This window comes from Botryllus schlosseri, chromosome 10, assembly GCF_051294905.1.
Source record: "Botryllus schlosseri isolate E-star chromosome 10, Bs_hap1, whole genome shotgun sequence".
NCBI lineage: Eukaryota > Metazoa > Chordata > Ascidiacea > Stolidobranchia > Styelidae > Botryllus > Botryllus schlosseri.
The window spans coordinates 28,437,161-28,458,372 of NC_137245.1; the positions used below are offsets into that span (position 1 = coordinate 28,437,161).

Genomic DNA, 21,212 nt, shown 5'->3' on the forward strand with positions numbered 1-21,212 from the left:
CAATAAAACCCCGAGATATTTGTCATTATCTGTGTTGGAAACGGGCTGACCAGCGATGTTAACGGTTAGGTTATTTTTTTTAATTTCTCATTAATATACACCCAAGGAACAGATCTTGGTTTCAAATAGGTTGTTGGAAATTGACATATAGTCTTCAGGGGTAGTGATGAATATAAGTTGAGCTTAACAAGGTGTGTTGAGTCAAAAAAGTATGGGAACCTTCGGTTTACCGTATTCCAAACTTAAGCATATCCATGTACAAATGCAGTGTACTCTTGAGATGGCGATTTCCCCACCTTACAGTCAAAAAACCAAAATGAAAAAGCTATGGAAAATTGTCTTTGTAACCAGCTTTCATATGATACCCTACTCGCTGGAATATACTTATAAGGTTTTGCTCAATTCGCATTCTAAATTGTGTAACGCTTGACCGATTTCAGACCATCGACCAAGTTTCGCCTCAATTTAACCTTTAACACTACACCGCATGGCATTCAATACCACATGAGAATATAGACCAATATACTAGCTACTCAGAAAACCCAGTGCCAAATCTCAACTGTAATCCAACATCTGTTTACACCTTTTTGAATTTTACATTGATAAACCTGAATGCTGCAGCGCTGAAATGAGCAAAAAATCGTCAATTTTTCAAAATGACATAACTTTTGACCCCGGGGATCAATTTTCCTCAAATAAACTTTATTGTGTTCGAAATTAACTCACTTATGCATGTACCAAATTTCAGAAGATTTGGGAATGTGATGGTTCCAACTTTTGTTGTCCAGATTGGGAATGGCCCACTATCATTTGGGATAGGTTAGGTTTGAATTTAAAATACATAACTGGATATATCTGTAAGACAATGTATTTGTCTGCACTACATGTTGGCCGTCGCAACTACACGATTTTCACACTACACCGTCGGTTTTCGAAGTCAGTCGATAGCGCATTGCATCGTGTAGGATTATATATGTAGGATTCCAAATTTGTGGTCAGGTGTTTCTGATTGTGCTTGACCAGCGTCCGGGTTTAGATTTCAAAAGGAGGCAATTGGTACGCTCACTTTCCAGAGACCTCTCCCGTAACTTCAAGAGCATGCTAAGCATTCAGATTCTAGAAGCAAGCTCAGTGGTCGCGAAGTTGGGCACTTAATTAGTAGTAAAATATTGTTTTATCAAGGAGTGTCCTAAACAGGGTCTATGGTTTTTACGTGAGGCCAGACCGGGATTTTTCGTAGCATATTTTGTACATATGACACGGATTCATTTGAAATCACCTTATTCCGCACTAAGTGTCGTGTCATGTTGCAGATCTTTCCAACTCAGCCTACAAAAGTAATTATTATAATCTACACACTAAATATTTTTCCGTTGGTGACAACGCCAAAGAGAACGCGTTGCACGTAAAAAAAAAGAACACCTGAATAGCCGTTGATGTTGTGGTTTTGTGTTGTGGCATGTGGTGTTGTCTCATATAGACGTTTCCTAGGCACTATGTAAACTGTGCCGACTTTGAAGGTGGATATACAAAAATCACCCTAAAGGTGAAATCCTATTTACACCCTATTGAGCTGAAAAATCCAGAATATTTCTCTGGCATTCGGACCATTATTGCTAGCCTCGAAGATTCCGCCAGCGCTACCCAGCTACTTTGTTTACTAAGCATATAGTGTAATGTCAACGATTACTGCATACTACACATATTTAATCCATTAGAATACCATAGTACATAAAGCCACTTACTACTAAAGCTCCAAACCACAAATCAATATATACGGCTGTCTGAGTCAAATAATAGCATTTGTGGTGAGTGTGAGACCACCACACGCATATCAGAGAAAATTAACAAGGTGCTGCGAATTGGGTGTTATGGTGATAAAAACAGTTATTTGATGAATTAGAAGTGGCACATAATAGAATAAGATCAAAGTGGTACCAGGAGGGGATTGTCAGTCGTAAGAGCGATTACTAGCTGATCGGGCGTTGTCGACTCAGACCCCACCGCTTGCATGCAGCATTGAATAATCTTTCATGTGATAATGAAACCATCGTATTCAAAATCAAATACAATATCAGACCATCATGTGAAAATCAGTGATAAGACAAAGCATGAAAAAATTGATAATAAAAGCAAACAATGCACAATAAATCAGGAATTCTGGCATGGCACTATTGCGCAATTTACGCACAGCATGAAATAATTAAGGTTTGCAATGTAACCATTGATTATATTAAATGGAAGTCAACAATATGATGCACAATGAAACAGGGCCACTGCAGTACTAAAAAATTATTACTCACTCAAGACGCACTTCTCCGAATTTAAAAGCGCAAGATATTTATATAGTTTACAGTGTAACCATCAAGTCAAGTCAATGATTAAATGCAAGGCAACGAAGTAATGCACAGTAAAACAGGACCACTGCAATAGTATAAATCAATATTTGTGGCATAGTTACTTGAGAGTTTAAATACCTTAACGTAACTTTCAACCAGATGTGGCCAGCAAGAAAAATTCACCTTATCTAAATTAGATTAGAATTTTACCAAGAATAGATTTTTTCAACTCAGATTAGAATTACAGCTACAAGGTTAGTTTTCAAAATTAACTAGAATTAGAACTACAATGTTTTAAAAATTAAATTGCAATTACTGAATTTGTGAAAACTTGGCAATTCGATGAAGTTCAGTTCCTATCACGTCAGAGTTCATGCTCGAACACATGAGAACGGCAAATATCTGTACAAGCTCAGCTCGATAGACACTATGTAGTTCTCTTGTAGAATTTTCAGGAAAATATACCAAAAAATAGAATTATCATGTTGTCTAGTTGTTCATGTCTACTTTTAACAGGATAAAATGGTCATAGTTTACAATGAAACATTGTAAATGAACGAACGAATGTCCAATAATCCAGCCTTGGATCGATCCATTTCGATGCCTGGCGCCGACCAGATGCGGTGGATCATTCTTCTTACTTATGGTATCTTGTGAGCCTGAAACAGACATATTTTTATAAGTGATTGGTATGACAAGTCTTTGCAACATTTTTTCAACATCTGCCAGCAGCTTCCCATCCTATCCTCTTTGATTTCCATAACCAAGAGGTATGTAACGGTATTAGCTGCACCTCAATGTTATCTATGATGCAACAGTTGACCTGCCAGCTGGACGTTCAACAACCCCAATAAAGCACGACAGTGCCCAACTAAATTAGAAGTGAAAGTATCAATTGGATTTTGGTCAAACCAGCACAAACTGTAATGTTTTCTTGAGACAGCTCAGTTAGTTCGAACTGTGTGTTTATAAAAGTACATTCGTTCCTTTCTAAGACGCGATAACCTTGACGCAAGTTGAAATGACAGACTAAGGCAGAGATCTCCAGCATGAGATTTTTGTGCGGGTAGCTTCTCATTTTTACTGTAAGAATATTTTATACATTGAATTTCAGCCTAATGAAACTGTAGGAACCAGCTTTTAGGGGCGCAGTAATAAATATGTGAGCTGCTGGGTTATACATGCATGAATGCAACTTTGTTCTGCAAATTTTGTTGAAATTAAATGTAACTTTTACCGGATTTCAGTGAAACAAAAATTGCCCTAATTACAAGGTAAGGACATTCATGACATACACCCGTTAATAGGTCTATCTTTCCTGCTTGGTTGCCATAGTTCATAGTGTTATTCCATTATTTGGGCAATCATATATATTCATTGAATTTGCAGTTGTGTGTACCTGTTTTGACTTGCAAAGCAGATAATCCAGTCTTTTATTGGCGGTTTATTCAGGCTTTCAAAAGTAATGACTGCAATTTCAGTAGCTTCGTCAATCCTGCTGTCACTATCACTGGATTGATACAATTGAATAAAACAGTTACTAATGATTAAGACTGATGTGTTCGTAGTCCTAATGTACCTGAAATGCCACTGTCCAATCTATGTATCCTTCGGTAATAATTCTTTTTCAAATCATCAGTTGTGGTTGTGATAATAGTCTTGGAATCTTCTCTATCCTGATACGAAAAGTAAAACCGTCACGAAACACTAGTACAGGTGGCTGATAACATTAGGCGAGGGCATTATTGACATTTAGACTTGTTCAAAAACCCATGACAAGTTCTGTCTGTAAGTGTGTAGATTATGCAGTTTGTATCTATGGCTGCAGCCGTTCTGACAATATCAAGGTAAATAAGATTGGGGAAAATGCAATTCTGCATAGCATATACCGGTCACCACGCAACATTACAGTTGGTAGCAGCATTCAACCCACACAAGATGCATTGAATATTTTGAGTCAGCAGTGTAGGAAGATATCACAAGGCAAGAAAATGCAAGTGTATTTCAACATTCACCAGGGCGAGCTAACAGAGCACATGAATGAAATTATCACTGCTGACAAAGTGATGGCATAAAGCAACAATCATAAGGATTCCCTGTTGTCCTTTGTACACTACATGACCATGGGAAACACCAATTAGTGATGGACATGCAAGCACTTCTCAGTTTTTACAGGCAGACCTAACCACAAAAACGACCCTCCAGTTCACATCAATTTCTAAACCGATTATGATTTGCAACTCTAGTATGACGAAGCGTGCAGGCATGAAGTTGAATATCATGATTCTTATGTCGTTTAAGCAAATGTTTTCCCTAGCTGATCTGGGCTCTATAGTCTATCAAAATTGGTAGAGCCAACAGTGCATTGTTAACGAAATATTATTCTAACAACATACTAAATTATGAAGTAGTAATCTCCACATTATTAGAATACAACTTTGAAATGACAAACTGAAGACTACAGTAGATGGTGACATTTAATCCAGGAGAAGATAAACTGATAATTATACTGTGCAGTATGACAAGGTACCTCAACTCGAACAGATTCATGTGGATTTCAACATTTACCATGGAGAGCTACTGCTCTGCACTTGAATAAAATCATCACTGCTGACAGAATCAAGCGATTATTCCAAGGATTTTCATTTCAAGTTTCTGCTAATCCACACTTCATGCACAACATTCCCACGGGGAACACTGAAAGGTAGAGGTCATACGATAACTTGTGGGTGTTGGTTTACCTTACCCGAAAAGGACACCAATAACCTTAAACCAACCTCCGCCCTCTCGCGTTTCATAATTAAGCAAGTGAATGATGCAATAGCTGGCCAATTACGTAATTTTCCGTAACAGTACGACATTAAAGCCTTCATTATGGTAAGTGAATCTTGTACAAATAAAGAACAAACAAACCAAGGTGGCATACAATTTAACATTTACCTTTAAAATTGTCGATAAGCTGCGATACAATTTCACTATTCACCGAGCATCTCTTCAAATCTGCGCTCTCTCTGACTGTCGTGATGTTGTATTGCAATAGAATCAGCAGCGGACTTCAACTTTCGCCGTAACGATGTCCGCGTTGTGAGAAAATAGAGAAATAGACGCGAAGAAAGAGAAGACACCAAATTTCTCTCGAACCTGATGTTGTTTACGCGATACGGCGTTGCCGCCAACGGGAAAAAAGGCGATACTGTTGTCTCGTATTTAGAGTGTAGGCTTACCATACTTTGAGAATCTAAAAAGAGGACACTTTTTCAGAAACTTCAGACTTGCAAAACCGGAGAAGAATTCTCAAAAACCGGTGTTTTTCCCACATTGTCAGGTGGAAGACTAAAAAAAAAAAGGTCTTCTTTTCGCTCAGAGCTAAAATCACCGTTTTTCACTCCGAAATACCCGCCGGAGCGTCACTTCTGTGCTAATTTGCGGCATATCGCTCGCAATTTGCTCTAAATCTGACCTAAATTTTCAAAAAAGAGGACAAAATCTCAAAAAAGAGGACAAAAGGGCGTCCTCCGAGGACACTTTCAAAAAAGTCAAAAAAGAGGACAAATCCTCTTAAAAGAGGACGTATGGTAAGCCTATTATAATCACTTCGCTACTATTTTTGTCATGCATGAAGCGCAATATTTTTGCGGCAACAACATTGTATCCAAAAGTGCCGGTAATTTTAATTCGCTGAAAATGTGGGCCATACGCTTGATGTGCATAATATCGTACCAGACGGTCACTTGTCATAAGTTTATCTGATTGCACTAAATGTTAGCGAAAGTTAAATTATTCTAACCAAAAAGCTTGACTGTTTCCCAATTCATAACATAATTTGTCGACCATTACTGCTAACCAGGTGATTTCCCCTCGATTTCACGTTGTAAGTATAGAGACTGTCTCTATATTGTAAGTTTGGCAAATTAAAAAGGCGCACGGCTGAGCTCAAAACGTAGTAACCTGCTAAACGATATCTACTCAAATGTTTTACAGCATCTAAAACGAAACCAGTGACACCGCATGACACATGTAAGGGTGTTTATTTTCTGAAGAGACTCTCGGAAGTACGAACTTCAATATGCAGTTTCATATTATAATGATATAGAAATAGGCCCGAATATTTTTGGAAGACACTCGTCACGGGTAACTCGTCACTGGTAATAGTCAGCAACTATAGTAGAAGATTGGAAAGAGCGTTGTATATCAACGACCGGGTTTATTTCAATATGAAGATACTACTCAATCGTAGGCTATTTCGATGGTCTGCACCTTTACATGTAGGCCTAGTTATCACAAGTGGTTCACCCATCAGCGGGATGTCGTCTCAGAGAAAAAGATACGCTGATAATTTATCGCACGCTGCTAATGATTTATGAATTTAATACGGCCCCCTGTCGCGAAATTAGGTCGAGAGAGCACGATGATGGTGACGAATTTGTATTCCAATCCGTGATGAGTAGCAGACAAGGATTGACAAAATTTCTATTTTTAGTAACAGTGATGTCACCTATACGCCTACCAAGCAAGTGGCTGGTTCTACAATGATACCATAGTATGCATTATTTAACATAGTCTTATGGTGAATTGTTCGCCATCGTCTGAGAAGCCAGAGCAATTTGATTCGGGCAGTCGAGGTCGAGAACCGATCTCCCAAATATTTCATTGACCGTTTGAATAGGGGGTCACTGTCGCTATGTGTCGGTTTATACGTAGAAAGGACTTTGGTTGGACACGCGTCATGTGCGCGCGGATTCTCGCAAAGGCACGTCCAGACTCGTAGAGCTTGTCGCAATGATTTTGTAAATTGGAAATTTCGAGCCCTGCTGCCATCAATTTGACGATATCACGAATCACGATATGGCCTTACCGATATCGGATTTTTGAACCGATATCGACAAGACCGATTAAGTCCCTTCACCTATAACTCTGATATATTCGGTTGATATCAAAAAACGATTGCATCTAGCTCCCAACCTTTTTGACTCATCGCCCCCTTATCCAGATCGACACCAATTTTCGCCCTCATATTTACGGATCCGAAAAAGCGGACATATAAACGGAAGATTTATTCAACTAACTATGATCGCTGGTGATCTGAATAAAATAAGCTCATATTCCGAGATGGTGCTCAGAAAAAACGATTTCGCGACTACTTTCCGTTGAGTTCACCTTTTGTTTTAGTCAACATTCGCATTCGCATTCGCAGAAAAAGCCGTCTTCGCGGGCATTTTTGGTGGTGTTGATTAAATATATATCACTGGACGTTCAAGCATTTTCGCCTCCTTTGGTATTTTCGCGTACCTCAATTAGCGGATACCGATATCGACTCTATCGTATCGACGAACCGAAAATCGGCCCGGCTCTCATCATATTGATCTGGAATTCAGTGGTTCTCGTCCTTTTTGACCTCGCGTACCAGCAAAACTTCAAAACAAATGTCGCGGTCCAGTGAACCGTGGCCTACGATACTTAACTATAAGTGAACCTTCAAAAATCAAAATGAACCCTACATTTAATTACGACAAACGTATGCAACTCATATACAACATTGTAGACTTCATTTCAATGTTACTTTTGGTAGTAGATATTTATGCGTGGTTCTGTTGAATTTTGCACAAAGCGAAGCTCACGATGTCTTGATCGTGATTGTTCGGTATCCTTTGAAAGGGGTGTGATGCTATTTGCAATCAACTCTATTATACTGCCGCTAGTGTCGTCTAATTGCACTGTTTGTTGAAATGCTGTCGCAGCTTTCACACATGGCTCTGTAACTAACGCGTGGTAGGCTATTTCAACAGTTTCGTACAACACTCGCACTTGATACTTACATCATCGTGACAAACGCCCAAAATATACACCATGAACAGTTGAACACTCTATTACGGCAGAAAAATAGTTTCCAGACTTCTCAATTTAATGTTTTATTTCTTTAATATTGGACAAGCGTCCATCTTCTTGCATTTTGGAATTGAGATATAAAATTCCAATATATGTCGCGGACCGCTTAGTTTGTAGAGGGATGACTCAAGAACGTGATCGTAATTTCACAAACCATTCCATCGTTCCTGTAGTCGTAGGTTTTCCGCCTCGACGCTGCGTCTAAAAATAGCACGCTACGATCTTTTCTCGGGCGAATCTCCAGCGTTTGAGACGCGCGCCGATGACTCATTTCATAAACAGGTGCCCAACAGCTGTTCACGTCGTTCGCTCGCAATCGCACTTTGGATTGTGGAGGCGAACTTTGAAACCGAACACGGCGCTTTGTGACGCAACCTACATTTGACGAGCGAGTCGTCGTGAAAATGATCTCGCAAACGAGAATTGCCGCATCGGCCGTGATGCAGCAGAGGCCAGTTGCTTGCAGAGCTGGTCGGTAAGCAAGTATTTCTACTTTACAAAGTACTTCAAGTCGATTTTGCCTGCTCGCAATTCTTTCTCAAATACAGTGGTTCTCAAACTTTTCGCCGTCAGACCCCCTTTGAACTGCCACGCACCGCTGCGGACTCCCTCCAGTTTTAGTTCCCATTTAGCTCAATTTTTGTGCAATCGTCATCTGTATTTTGCAAATATTAACTGTAGGCCTGTGATAAACAGCAACAAAATGACTCTTCTTAAAAATGACATCATGTTATGTATGTAGCAATTAGGAAGACTTTTAGTATTTCAAAGCGAATTCTGTGTATAGGTGCATTTCTTGATATACACGCACGCGGGCGTGTCTTAAAAATCAGCGCCGTCGATTAGATATGACTTCAGCAGTGTCTAAAATCCCTTTCCACAAAGATAGTTGATGGCGAATATAATAATAACGCGTGACGCTTCTGACGACACCTTTGGGTATAATCGCAGCATATATGGCACCGAAATTGTGAAACAGATCTCTAATGAACATGCAGCGTCCATCCTGGTCATTTCTATGTAGCTGCTCATTTTGAAGTTATTCTGGAATAGCGGTTATGTATGTATATTGTATATCACAGCAGAAAATAGATTTCTTTCAAACAATTTTTTTCCAAAACCCGAGCAAAACCCAAAACATCTCTAAACCGCACCAAGTTTGTATCAGTAGGCTATTGGCAGTTTGACAATTAAAAAAAAAGAGTTTGCGCAGTGCAATATTTCATCTCAGACGGCCTTTCTGCTTATGTGAGACCTGAAGTTGTAGCAGAAATGAAGCGAAACTGTCTCGGAGATTTCGCTAATTGAAAAAATACAAATCAGGTAATCAACCATTTTGCAAATTTGGAGGATTCGTGGACCCATGAAAATGCTTCATAGACCCCCGGTTGAGAACCACTGCTCAAGCGGGTATGATTCAGAATAGAGACCAACCGATTATATCGAGTCGATATTACACTTTGAATGGATTATCGGTATCGGTCATTAGAGGTGAAAAAATATCGGCAATTTTCGTGACGTCACAACATGATTGTAGAAAGTCAGATAACTATGATCCTTGATCGCCAGACTGGGAATATTGCTAAATTTCATATAGCTTACACTGTCAAAGTGTCCAGATGCAGCCTTTGTAGCTTATTTCATGTTCAAGTATGACAATGGCTGTAAAGCTGTTGCAATAAATACCCTGGAGTTTTGAATATGCGCTTTTCAGATATATTCCATCTTATTTGAATATCGGCTTAATATATCGGTGTTATCGGTGAAGGTGTTAGATATCGGCTTTATATCGGCCCAAAAATCCAATATCGGTCGGGTTCTACTTTAGACCGCTTGTACTTAACAGATTTTTTGTTTTGTAGACAAAACTAGGCATAGAATACTTACTTCTTCACATACTTGTAAATGTGTACTTCCACTTCTACTTGATTACCGACGGTGACTATTTTGATCACTTCTGGTTGTTTGTGTTGCAAAAAAGAAAAATATGAATATATAGCTTTGGGAACAGAGTTTAACAATTATTAAATGTTCAGCTTTTCCACAATATAGATTATAATTATAATTGTAGCTACATTTTTATTCCAAATTACATTTGTATTGGAGTTACTGGATTCGCAAAAGAAACGCAATAAAAATCAGGTTCATATCATATCAAATCATGCTTCATCCTTATAAGCACGAGAAGAGCAAATGAATGTGCACAAGGGTTGTTAAAAAATAACCCTTTTTTCAGGATTCCGGGTATTCACTGATTAAATTGTTAGATTGCCCAACAAAAACGCTGCACACCAAATTTGGCTCGATCGCAACGAGTAGAAGCAGACGCAGAGCTATTTGAAATTTTTGAATTCATTAGAAAATTTTTTTTTCTTCAAATTTTACTGTCAACTCCATGAGATTGTGGAGTTGTCTACACTAAGCTTGGCTCGTTTCGCACGATGCAGTTCTCCTGTACCATTTTCAGGAAATCCAGAAATTAGATTCGAATTAAATGAGAACATAGAAACATTTCACAAATTAGATCAGAGTCACATTACCGGCATTCGCTCGATGTAGCGTAATTAGTACCAACTAGTTTGCCTAAATGTGGTTGAGAAGCCTGCCCGTCGGCCATGTCAGAAACCTAAAAATACATATCCAGCAACCAGTCATCACAATTCACGGTCATATTCTGCAGTGAAACATTCAATTTTTAATTCATTAATGCCATATTGATGCATTTCTTTGATAATAGTAGCAATCATTACATTTCTAATGCCGAATTCATTGGAAACCATTGAAACGCACGCGCGTGTAACTTATCGTTATGGGTGTGTAAAGTGGGCGTGAACACGGAGTTGACTTTAATCGCAGAGAGTCGCATTGAACCGTATTTTGATGAATCACAGTCCGACATGTCCAAAATGAGTCACTCCTTACGCTCTGAGTCAAAGCCTTCTATATGAATGAATGTTTTTATGGCTAATATCAACCAACAAAGAGTGACTATTACACCACAGTCGGTCAAACCAACTATATCGACGTACAGTACACGTAAAATCGCCCCGATCTGATTTATGCCACTTTTTCGTAGTCGTATGCTGATGCAGAACTTACGAGTAGCTTTTCGAACTTGGAATGGTCTCATAATTCGCCGTTTCGAACCCATCCACTGGCATGGAATTACTGTCTGCACCGTCACACAGCGCTCCTCGGGGAATCACCAGGGCTTTTACTGCGATCGTAACTTCGCCTTTTGGATTATTTGTCACCAAGATTATATTCACCGCGGAATCGAAATGTGGTCGAACAAGAACTTAGTCGCCATAGATACTTCCGCGGATCTGTCTGACGTGCATTGATACAAGACTCGTGCATCTCAGCCACAGATATTTATGAACAGCTTCCAGGAGGGCCAGAACTTCAATATACTATTGAATAGTATACTCATATTGAAATGAACCCGAATATTTTCGGCTGACACTCGTCAGGGGTAATCGTCAGCAACTAGTAGAGAATTGGAAAAAACATTGTATACATTGTATACATTGTACATTGTATTTACCCCTGACAAGTGTCACCCGAAAATATTCGGGTTTATTTCAATATGAATATATACTATTCACTCATTTATGAGTAATACATTTATATATGACTAGACAAGGTACAGAACCTCGATATACAATTGAATAGTGTATGTGTGTATCCATATTGAAAGAAACCTCATTATTTCCGGGTATCGAATCAATGTTCTTTCCTTTATTCTCTGCTAGTGGCTGACGATTACACTTGACCAGTACCGGCCGAAAATATCCGGGTTCATTTAAATACGACTGTATTATTCAACGCACATATACAAATTGTACATATACGCTGCGTACATGGGTGGAAACCACGCGACCAGTAACAGGACGAAAGGTAACAGATGTTTGCAATTTTAGCACCTATTTATGTTTTGATGGCGACATACATTCTCAGACTCTAACTCAGGCTCCATCAAAACATAAAACGTTGCGTGTGACTCGTGCGGTACGCAACAACGTTTACGTCAACATGTTACCAGTTGCGGGCTTGATTAAAAATGCAAAACCAGCGACATCATTACGAATGAATAGGCGGATGAAGTCAGACTTGGGCAAGCAGAGGCTTGAATGAATTTGTCTACAAGTTACACCATCATGTTTCAGTTACCCTGGAAACGGATTTGGGATGTTGAAAACACCTGAATCGACGAAAAACACTTATGATGTCATCTTCAGAAGAGCGCATCCAATCGCTCTTTGATAAGACATGATCATAATAGGGAGTAGCGTTATCATTGTGACAAAAACAATGATCGAAAACACGGGCCAGAGCAAATAAGAGGGAGCATTTGAAAATATGTTGACACGTTCTAATGTCAATTAACGCAACAAGGCGTGAGAAATAATCTCTAAAATACACATCCTTGCAGCAGTTGATCTGCCACTAGATCGCGCTGTGCCCCCCACATCTTTTGATTTTCGCTCCGAAATGTAATGTAACATACCATTATGTATATTGTATATATGGCTTTATAATGAAGTATTCAATGGCATGGGTTTGGAGGTAGAAGGTTGGAATCATTTGACTGGTACGGCCCGCGAGCGATCAAAAGGTTTTAATCCGGTCAGCGACCCAGCAAGTTGAGTTTGATACCCCTGCTCAATTCAATATAATGACTGACTGACTGACTGTTATCTTCCATTCGTTTTCATCCGATGTGCACGCCCCTTATGTGTAATGTACATGTTTTTGGAGAAGGTGGAGTCTAATGGAAAGACCACCTACATTATATCGCAATCTTGTGATGTATTGACCTGATGAAAATTTAAATAAAATGACTGACCGACTGATTGATCGCTGCGCTATACGTTCACGTCATGTGCTGATGTGTCTATTTCTTCGCTTACTGCGCGTACGAATGCACAATTGAGCATATGTGCTTTGTAGGAGGGCTGTCATTGTTTCATGCTAAACATAATGATAACCTAGCAAGCCTTGTTAGTAATAAACCATACGTTCATGGTCAATGACTTTTTTCTCCTAGCTGACCCGTAGTTCGCAAGCGAGTTGATAGTAAGCGAGTGTGTGAAGGAATCGATGTTGATTGGTGACTATATCACCACTGAATTCGGTACGTAATGAATTCGTCATTTGGAAAGTAATAACTAATTGCATTATGAGAGCGATACATCAGTATAGTTTTCCTTAATAACAAAAATGAATGTTTCACTTAATGAGAGTGTGAATTTGTAATATACGGCGCTTGGTATGTATCTGAATTCGTCATTTGAAATGTAATAACTATTATTGTTATGAAAGCGATGCATCGATGTTGTATTAATAAATTCGAAAATGCTTTGTGACATAGGGAGTATTGAAACAATACGCTCCTTTCCACAAGGAATTAGCGCCATAGCTCTCATGCAGAAATAGCATTGGTTCGTGCTGGGAAATGAACATGAGTCATTATGCCCTAAAGTGGGTGCGTAGTAAGCAGAGTTACCAAGTTCCGAATTCACTGGTAACCTTGCTGACAAATGACCAAAGCGAAGTTGGTCTCAAATTGTGCAGTTCCTCAGATTCTGATCTGTTCGATTTCGGCGTGGCGTTGCGTGTGCGCTGGTCTGTACTCTTTGGGGAGGTTTCCCGATTCGGCATCGCAGCGGAACGTTTCAAAAACGACCACGTCGGCAATAAATTCCATTCAGAGCCCCTCCCAGGTCGAGGTCTCTTTGTTGCGCAATGCAGGCGTGCCTAAGGAGTGACGCTTCACGTTGTGAGTACGCGTTCGGATCGCTTCTTTCGCGATGATGGACGGATCTGCAAATGCGCGATAGGAAAATGAAATGGGAACCTTTTGTCCCGAAGCTGCAATTGTCCCTTGCTACATTTGCCTTCGCGTAAACAGCGGTATTTTATGATGTTGCGGTCCCTTCCAATGAAAGGGAAATTGCAGGAAACGCATTCTTATTAGGATTGGGAAAATTGAGTACGTTGGTGATTTGAGTATCAGTTCGAACGCGCCTATTTCATTGCTCTTTATGACGATGCTGTGGGTCGATCGCGAATTCACGGAAATCTCATTTCCACATATACGTACGTAGCTTTGTACTGTAGTATACATGTTTCGTTTGCTGCGATACGACCGATCGAGGTTTTAAGGCTTCCACCGCGGATAATAGTATCGAAACTATTTTTCTCGTTAAGAAATTGATTTTTAGTAGCAATGAGCGTGTTTTGAGCGTATTTTAGTAATTAAAAACTCAAATCTCGAACCGTGGTTCTTAACCTGCATGAACAATTACGCTATATGCAAGCTTTCGCGGACCCCAAATTTTCGTAGAGTCACAAAAACAATAATCTACCACTCTTCTCATATATTACATTAGACTATTGCTGTACAAAATGGACAGCGAATAACAACAAAATCGGCAATTATTGTTGAATCTAGGATGAGCACGAAGCATATTAACCACATACGCTCATTAAGGGTACAGATTTGGAGTTTCGCGTGATACCATCCAAAAACCAGAGAAAGCATTGTGTTTCATCAACGGGAACGTTTCAATTTATTTCTTGCCAATTGGATTAGCGAACGAAACATCGCCAATTAATGTGTGTTGGTTTGTATAACTATATCTCGCGCGTCTTTCCGTGATACATTATTTTCTCTTTTTGTCGTCCAATCAAGCTTTCCGCTCATCGAGTGCTTGTTATGTAACTGTCATTGGAACATCTCGGACTTTGACCGCAATGGAAGCCGCGCCAAAAATTCTACTAAAGGGCTCGTTACCGCCATTTTACTTTCCGCGAATTGCAAATCAAATCGCTATTCGGCAATACGTGGAATACGAGGAAATGGTTTTCAATGCGGCAAGTCATCAATACATTTTATCGAATTTAGTATGTAATTATATACGTATATCGTCGTGTTTTGTGATAGATTGCAAATCATGCTTGTACAAAGTACCCATCTGTGGTAAGTTGACGGTAAACTGAAAACTCTTTTTTAAGTAGTTCTAGTTCTAGTTGCGACTTTTGAAAAGTGAATAATTCTAGTTGTGGTTGAGCATTTTGAAAACCCAGTAGTTTGTACAAGTCTGATTAGTCGCCATATATCGACGGTCGTAGGGAAACAAGACAGATTTGAACAATATATACAATTATTCCCAAACAAAGATTTTTAGTGACGCACAGAACAGCTGATGCGAGCTGATATAATCCAACTAAAAATACTCGACTTACTATTTTCCCTACAATATTTTTGCAACACCACTTTTTCTCGCTGTAGCTTCATATCAATGACTTGGGATTTGGCGCGAAAACAAAGCTGTATGTTTTTATTTTAATGTTGTTTTCTTCACGTTCGTATAGATATTCTTCGTAAATTAGCGATGTTTTCAAATCTAATCGCCCGACGAAATCGCCCAAACAAAGGAAGCTCCGTGACAGGTTCAGACCTGCGTACGGGGAACTCGCTCGAGAACTCAGCGACTGAAGGATTGTCACGTCAAAATGGCGAAATCGAGCAATTATCAGCAGGTTATCCGCAAAAGAACCGCCTCAGGCAGACCGAGTGGAGGTCTGTTTTATGCAGTAAACGTCGCAAACTGGTGGCGCCGTCGCCAATTTTTACCCATCGTGATGAAATTTACTTTTCTGTGACGCTGACGCGCCTTCGAAACGCCTAGCTCGTTGAGTTGAAAAATCACATCAGCGGCAATCTCGGCACGGTCGTCGTAAAATGCCGATTTATTGACTTTTTTTTTACTTCTATTCTAAATGTGGATTATCGACGCTTGCCGTGTTCGGTAGAGTATTTGAGCGGCAGAACTTCAATATATACAATTGAATGATATATTCTGGTTGATTTCAATACGAATATATCATTCGATTGTATGTTGAAGCCGAGTATTTTCGGGTAATGCTCGTCAGGCGTAATCGCCATCAATTAGTAGATATTTCAAACGAACTTTGGATGTCAACATGAAAACAGTGATTTTCTTACATCTACGGCCTACTACAAATTGACGAAGAACCATGCTTATATTCTGACATAATTCCAGTACAATTGTCCATGTCCATGCATCATCGTAACACTTCATTAAAAGTTTCAAGGTCACTCCATGTTCAGTGTTCACACGCGAATAAAGTTGCGGGCCTAAGCACATTGTTGAGCACGCCGATCAATCGTTGCATCTTTAAAACGTTAAAAATTTTAAAAAGTGACATTGCCGCCTATCGGGGCCTAACGATTATGCATACAGTACACCCACGCAACTCAATAGTTCGAGGCTCCTCTTGGTCAGCTCATCGGCGTAATCGGCGTGTTATAGATGTCATATTGATTTGCAGTAACTATTCATTATAATCATTTTTATATGTGTGTGAAAATCAGTTTTATTGGTTTTGTTTGTTGTTGATGCACTGTTCGTTTTGTGCACCAGTGTTCTATAGTATGTATTAGAGGTGAGTATTAGATTCATGTTTTTGAGACTCGACGAAAATTTGTGGTTAGCCGAAGGCTTGCATAGTAAATTATAGGTTCACCAGGTCAGTAACAATTATTATATGAGCCCACTATGTCAGAGAACGAAAGCAGGTCTTGTGTTACAAATATCGCTAGTTAGCTGTGTAAAAAAACATTGATGTCGTTACATCAGGAACACCTAACTACTCTTTAATCGCGGGATGCGTTCTATAGCTGATCTCCAGCTCCTGCTCCAATTTCCGCATCGGCCAAGGCCCTTGACACGCCCAGCGCCGATCGAGTGGAGTTTTGATTACAGGCAACGTCATTCCTCACTTACTACAGACGCCGCAGACGCCAAAACAAGGCACCACTTGAACGTGATTCAGTCTTGCGTTCGGCGGGACAATTTTCGCAAACGACACTGCTTTTTCGCATCGAGATAAACCCGTATATTTTCGACCGACACTCGTCGTGCGTAATCGTCAGCAACTAGTAGATATTTCAATTGTATAAAATATTCACATTGGAAATATCTTCGACTGATACTCGTCAGGGGTAATCGTCACCAACTAGTCGAGATTTCAAAAGAACATACTCTCTTAGCAAAAGAATTGTGTGTTCACACTCTAAATGTGGTACATGACAACACAACCTAACTCAGAATTATATCGCGGTTATAAATCCGCCGTGCCTACGTTCAGATCTTCCTACGTGCCTTGTATATACGTACAAGCATAATTTGGATTAAAATGTGTTGGTTCATTTATAACGTGGTGTATGTGGTATACGTGGTACCGTGGTATATGTGGGGTAACTCTCAAGGTATATCCTGGTTGGGTATACTACGGGTGTAGATTCACACCCGTATATCGCGAGTGGTACACGGGCGTGAATGCACAATTGCACATTGCACACTCTCTTCGCTAGGAGTGTAGTGATGTTTTGTAGCCTAATATTGTAACATTGTTGATATACAATGTTCTTTCCAATTCTCTGCTAGTTGATGGCGATTATACCCTGACAAGTGTCAGTCTAGCACAGGGGTTCTCAAAGGGTGGGCCACATGAGCATTTGAGGTGGGCCACAAAGTTATTTAGAAAATTTTAGAATTAATGTAAGTTTAGCTATATTTGTTATGTTAAACGCTAAAAATATATTCATAAACCTTTTCATTCGAGTCTGATGAAACGTAGTGACACGTACGGAGTCATAATGTACAAGTAGAAAACGGAACGGACAAACGGCGGCTTTTTCCACTGGTTATGAAAACCTACGGCTAACAGCAACCAAGATAATTTGGAGTATATATTAACTGGACGGTAATGCTGAAGTAACCAAGCACTCCGGCGTGGTCATATGTCGTATATCGTCGAAAGGGGTGCGCAATAAACTCGCAATGAACTGCAATTGATCACTGACGTATAGATTCACTTTTCTTCGGCAGGTCGTATTATTGTAAGATAAAAATAGCCATAATTGCAAATTATTAGCAACTTCTGGTGAAGGTATACTTCACCACTACCACGAATCGTAATGGAGTGAGGATTTAGCGGAGCGCAGTAATCTTTGGAGTCGGTTTAAAATGTCCGGCCTAAAAATCATTGCACATAATGTAAGACTCACATGAATTAATTGTATCACTGGATTGGATATTCTGACATCGCAACTTCAGTTGGTTTGGTATAAGACATACAATGTACATTGCACAGCATGCATATTAAAAAACTCCTCCACTTCTCTGCAGTACCCCATTCATTAATGAATTGTTTGAAGCTGCTGGTCCAGAATGATTATATTATTCCCCACAATAGTGGAACTAAATCCCCAATCACACAGTGGATCATTGATCATTGTGTTTCGCTACGCGAATGGAGCAGCGGACGATCATAATATACACAGGAGATTTAGCCTATGATCTACCAGGGCCGTAACTGCCGCACCCATATCCCAAATTGTGAGAGATCGAGGGAGCGCAAGATTATTTCGTTGGTCGTTTGTTGGAGGATATTAATTCAACTTTGAAATTTTCGTTGCGCTTCGCGCGATTTCATGTCCCGAGAAGTCTTCATTTAAATATCATCGGTATATTAAGAGTAAAATGCGCATATTTTAGAGAAATAGACATATATCGGCACCGTCGATTAACACGCATTGAACGGGATTATGACTCTAGATAAGAGGAGGGCCACAGCCCATTTTCGAACCGGAAAATGGGCCACGGCCAAGAAATGGCTGAGAACCCCTGGTCTAGCATACTCGGGTTCATTTCAATATCAATATATCGTCAAATTGGACATTGAAGTCGTCTGGATTCAAGAATGTCTAAGTCTATACAGAAAAACTGCTTTTTGTGCAAACGTTGAAATGCTTCATTGTTGACCGTCGCGAATTCGTTTCGCCATATATCAGGGGTGGGCAACATACGGCCCGCGAGCCGGATCCGGCCCCGAAGGGATTTTGTCCGGCCCGTGGACAGTTTTCCGTTTTACATGATAATGTGGCCCGCGGCTCTAGTCTGCCGAGATTTCCCACTAGCTTACAACGTCAAATTTTAGTGACTGCAAGTGCATGTTATTATATACGTATATGCGCAGCGTGCTAGAGTGGAGCTTACGCGTAAGTTCGTCGAAGCGAGAAGACTTGCATTATCGGCATTTGCGATGTACTCAACCCTAATTTCGTTTGTGGTAATCATGGTGTTTGTCGACTACAATGGTCAATTACACCAGGCTGATATTTCTTATTTTTCATTCTGTAACCGCCGACTTGTAGCACGGCACACTTCTAGTCTTTTGTAAGACGAAAACACTGCTTATACCAGGGGTCGCCAACTCAAAACGGGTCGCGGGCCACTTTTTAAATTTCGTAGAGGTTGCGGACCGCATGAATTCATTATCGAAATTTCTCATGCCACACAGTTGAACAACGATGCCATCTCGTCACCTACTCAACCCTAACGAATATATGTGTTGGTAAATTAGGGGTACCGGGGTTATCGAACTCCTTGAAATCTTAATTGAGGATTGCACCGTGTGTTGATTGATCAGATAGAAGCAGACATGGCGGCGCCTGTATGACAATGCTATTCTCAAATCCACATTGTCTTCGCCATTATCGGCGAGAAATGGCTTTGAAGTGACATTACTGTCGTTAAAATGTATTCAATAAATGCGATTTATTCCTTGTATATGTGGAATGTGGATAAATGGGCGAATATTGTATCGATTCAGCAATCCGGCCCGCCAAGTACTTAATTTTCCTATATCCGGCCCGCCGACTCGAGAAGTTGCCCGCCCCTGCCATATATGTTGATGCACACTGCACAGGTAAACCGCCTTCTCCATGCTTTTTAATTTTACGTTGAAACTGAAATCACTTTCTGGCACATGTTCATAATTGCACGGCACGAAATTCTATCTTGGTGTGGTGACTTGCGTGGCTTATCGCTTCAAAACCCCGCGAGAGTTTGCAATTGATCAAAACAATTCTTGATAAGCTTGCGCCCTCTGTACATGATTTGTGAGTCATTTTGCATTCAAAATTGCTGTAAAGAGACTTTTGAAGGTACGAAGCTTCAGTATACAATTGAATAATATATTCATATGGAAATAGACCACGGTATTTTCGGCTTACATATGTCAGTTCACCGGGTTTATTTCGATATATAATTGAAACGTACAAGAACTCATTCTTTGATGAGAATAAATACGATCGTGCAAAACTAAAGCAATCTAAATACATCTCCGAATTTTGCAACGTCGGAGGTGATCGCCGAACGTGCGTTGACTTGCAACACGATTAGTGCGCCGCAATCGAGCCTCGTTTAGATGACATTTAATAATTCATATTCGAGTGCTTGTGCGACGCATCATCAAATCCTGTCACGACTTTGGTGAAGAGTAAACAACAATTCTCGGTTGCGGCGAATTGCAAATCCCAGCCCAAACTGATTTCAGAGTGTCAAAATATAGGTAGAGTCATTCAAATCGGATCAGTGAGTGAAAAGGATAATGGGTCCTAATTATTGCGCAAGAAAGAGTCTTGTACATTGTACAAACTACCGATCTAGTTAGTTGACCATCAACTAATTGCTGGTTGTTTGAGTAGTTGTAATTCTAGTTCTAGTAGCGAATTTTGAAAAGTGTGTAGTTCTAGTTCTAGTTGTGCATTTAAAAGAAAATTAGTTTTCGAACGGCTAGAAAACACGTGTCGTCGTTTGGCGTAAATCGTGATATCGGCGTTTGTTGTGTGATGCTCTTGCAGCCATTTCTAGCTCGGAGTCATCATTAGTAACAGTGGATTTTGTGGTTAAAACCCGTTCCATGTCAAACTTGGACCGATGTTTATGTGGAAGGCTATCCGATTCCGATAAAATAAAAATGAATGAATTACTTCGTAGTTGAATCTAATTCTGTTTTAGGTTAGGTAGTTTGTTGCCAATTTCTAAAGGTAGTTCTATTCCCAGTTGAGAATTTTGAAAAGTGAGTGGTTGCAGTTCTATTCCTAAT

General features: G+C 39.9%; 2 long non-coding RNA genes across 2 annotated transcripts; one reads left to right on the forward strand and one right to left on the reverse strand.

The window, feature by feature from the left end:
* Nucleotides 1-1,541: 1,541 nt before the first annotated feature.
* LOC145447741 (uncharacterized) lies at nt 1,542-5,556 on the reverse strand. Its single transcript, XR_013917695.1, has 4 exons — nt 5,280-5,556; nt 3,919-4,015; nt 3,739-3,849; nt 1,542-2,998 (listed from the first exon to the last, which is right to left on the reverse strand). It is a non-coding gene; the product is annotated as an uncharacterized LOC145447741 (long non-coding RNA).
* A 5,711-nt stretch (nt 5,557-11,267) lies between these two features.
* On the forward strand, nt 11,268-13,258 carry LOC145448857 (uncharacterized). The gene is made up of 2 exons (XR_013918042.1): nt 11,268-12,125; nt 12,186-13,258. It is a non-coding gene; the product is annotated as an uncharacterized LOC145448857 (long non-coding RNA).
* The last annotated feature ends 7,954 nt before the right edge of the window (nt 13,259-21,212 follow it).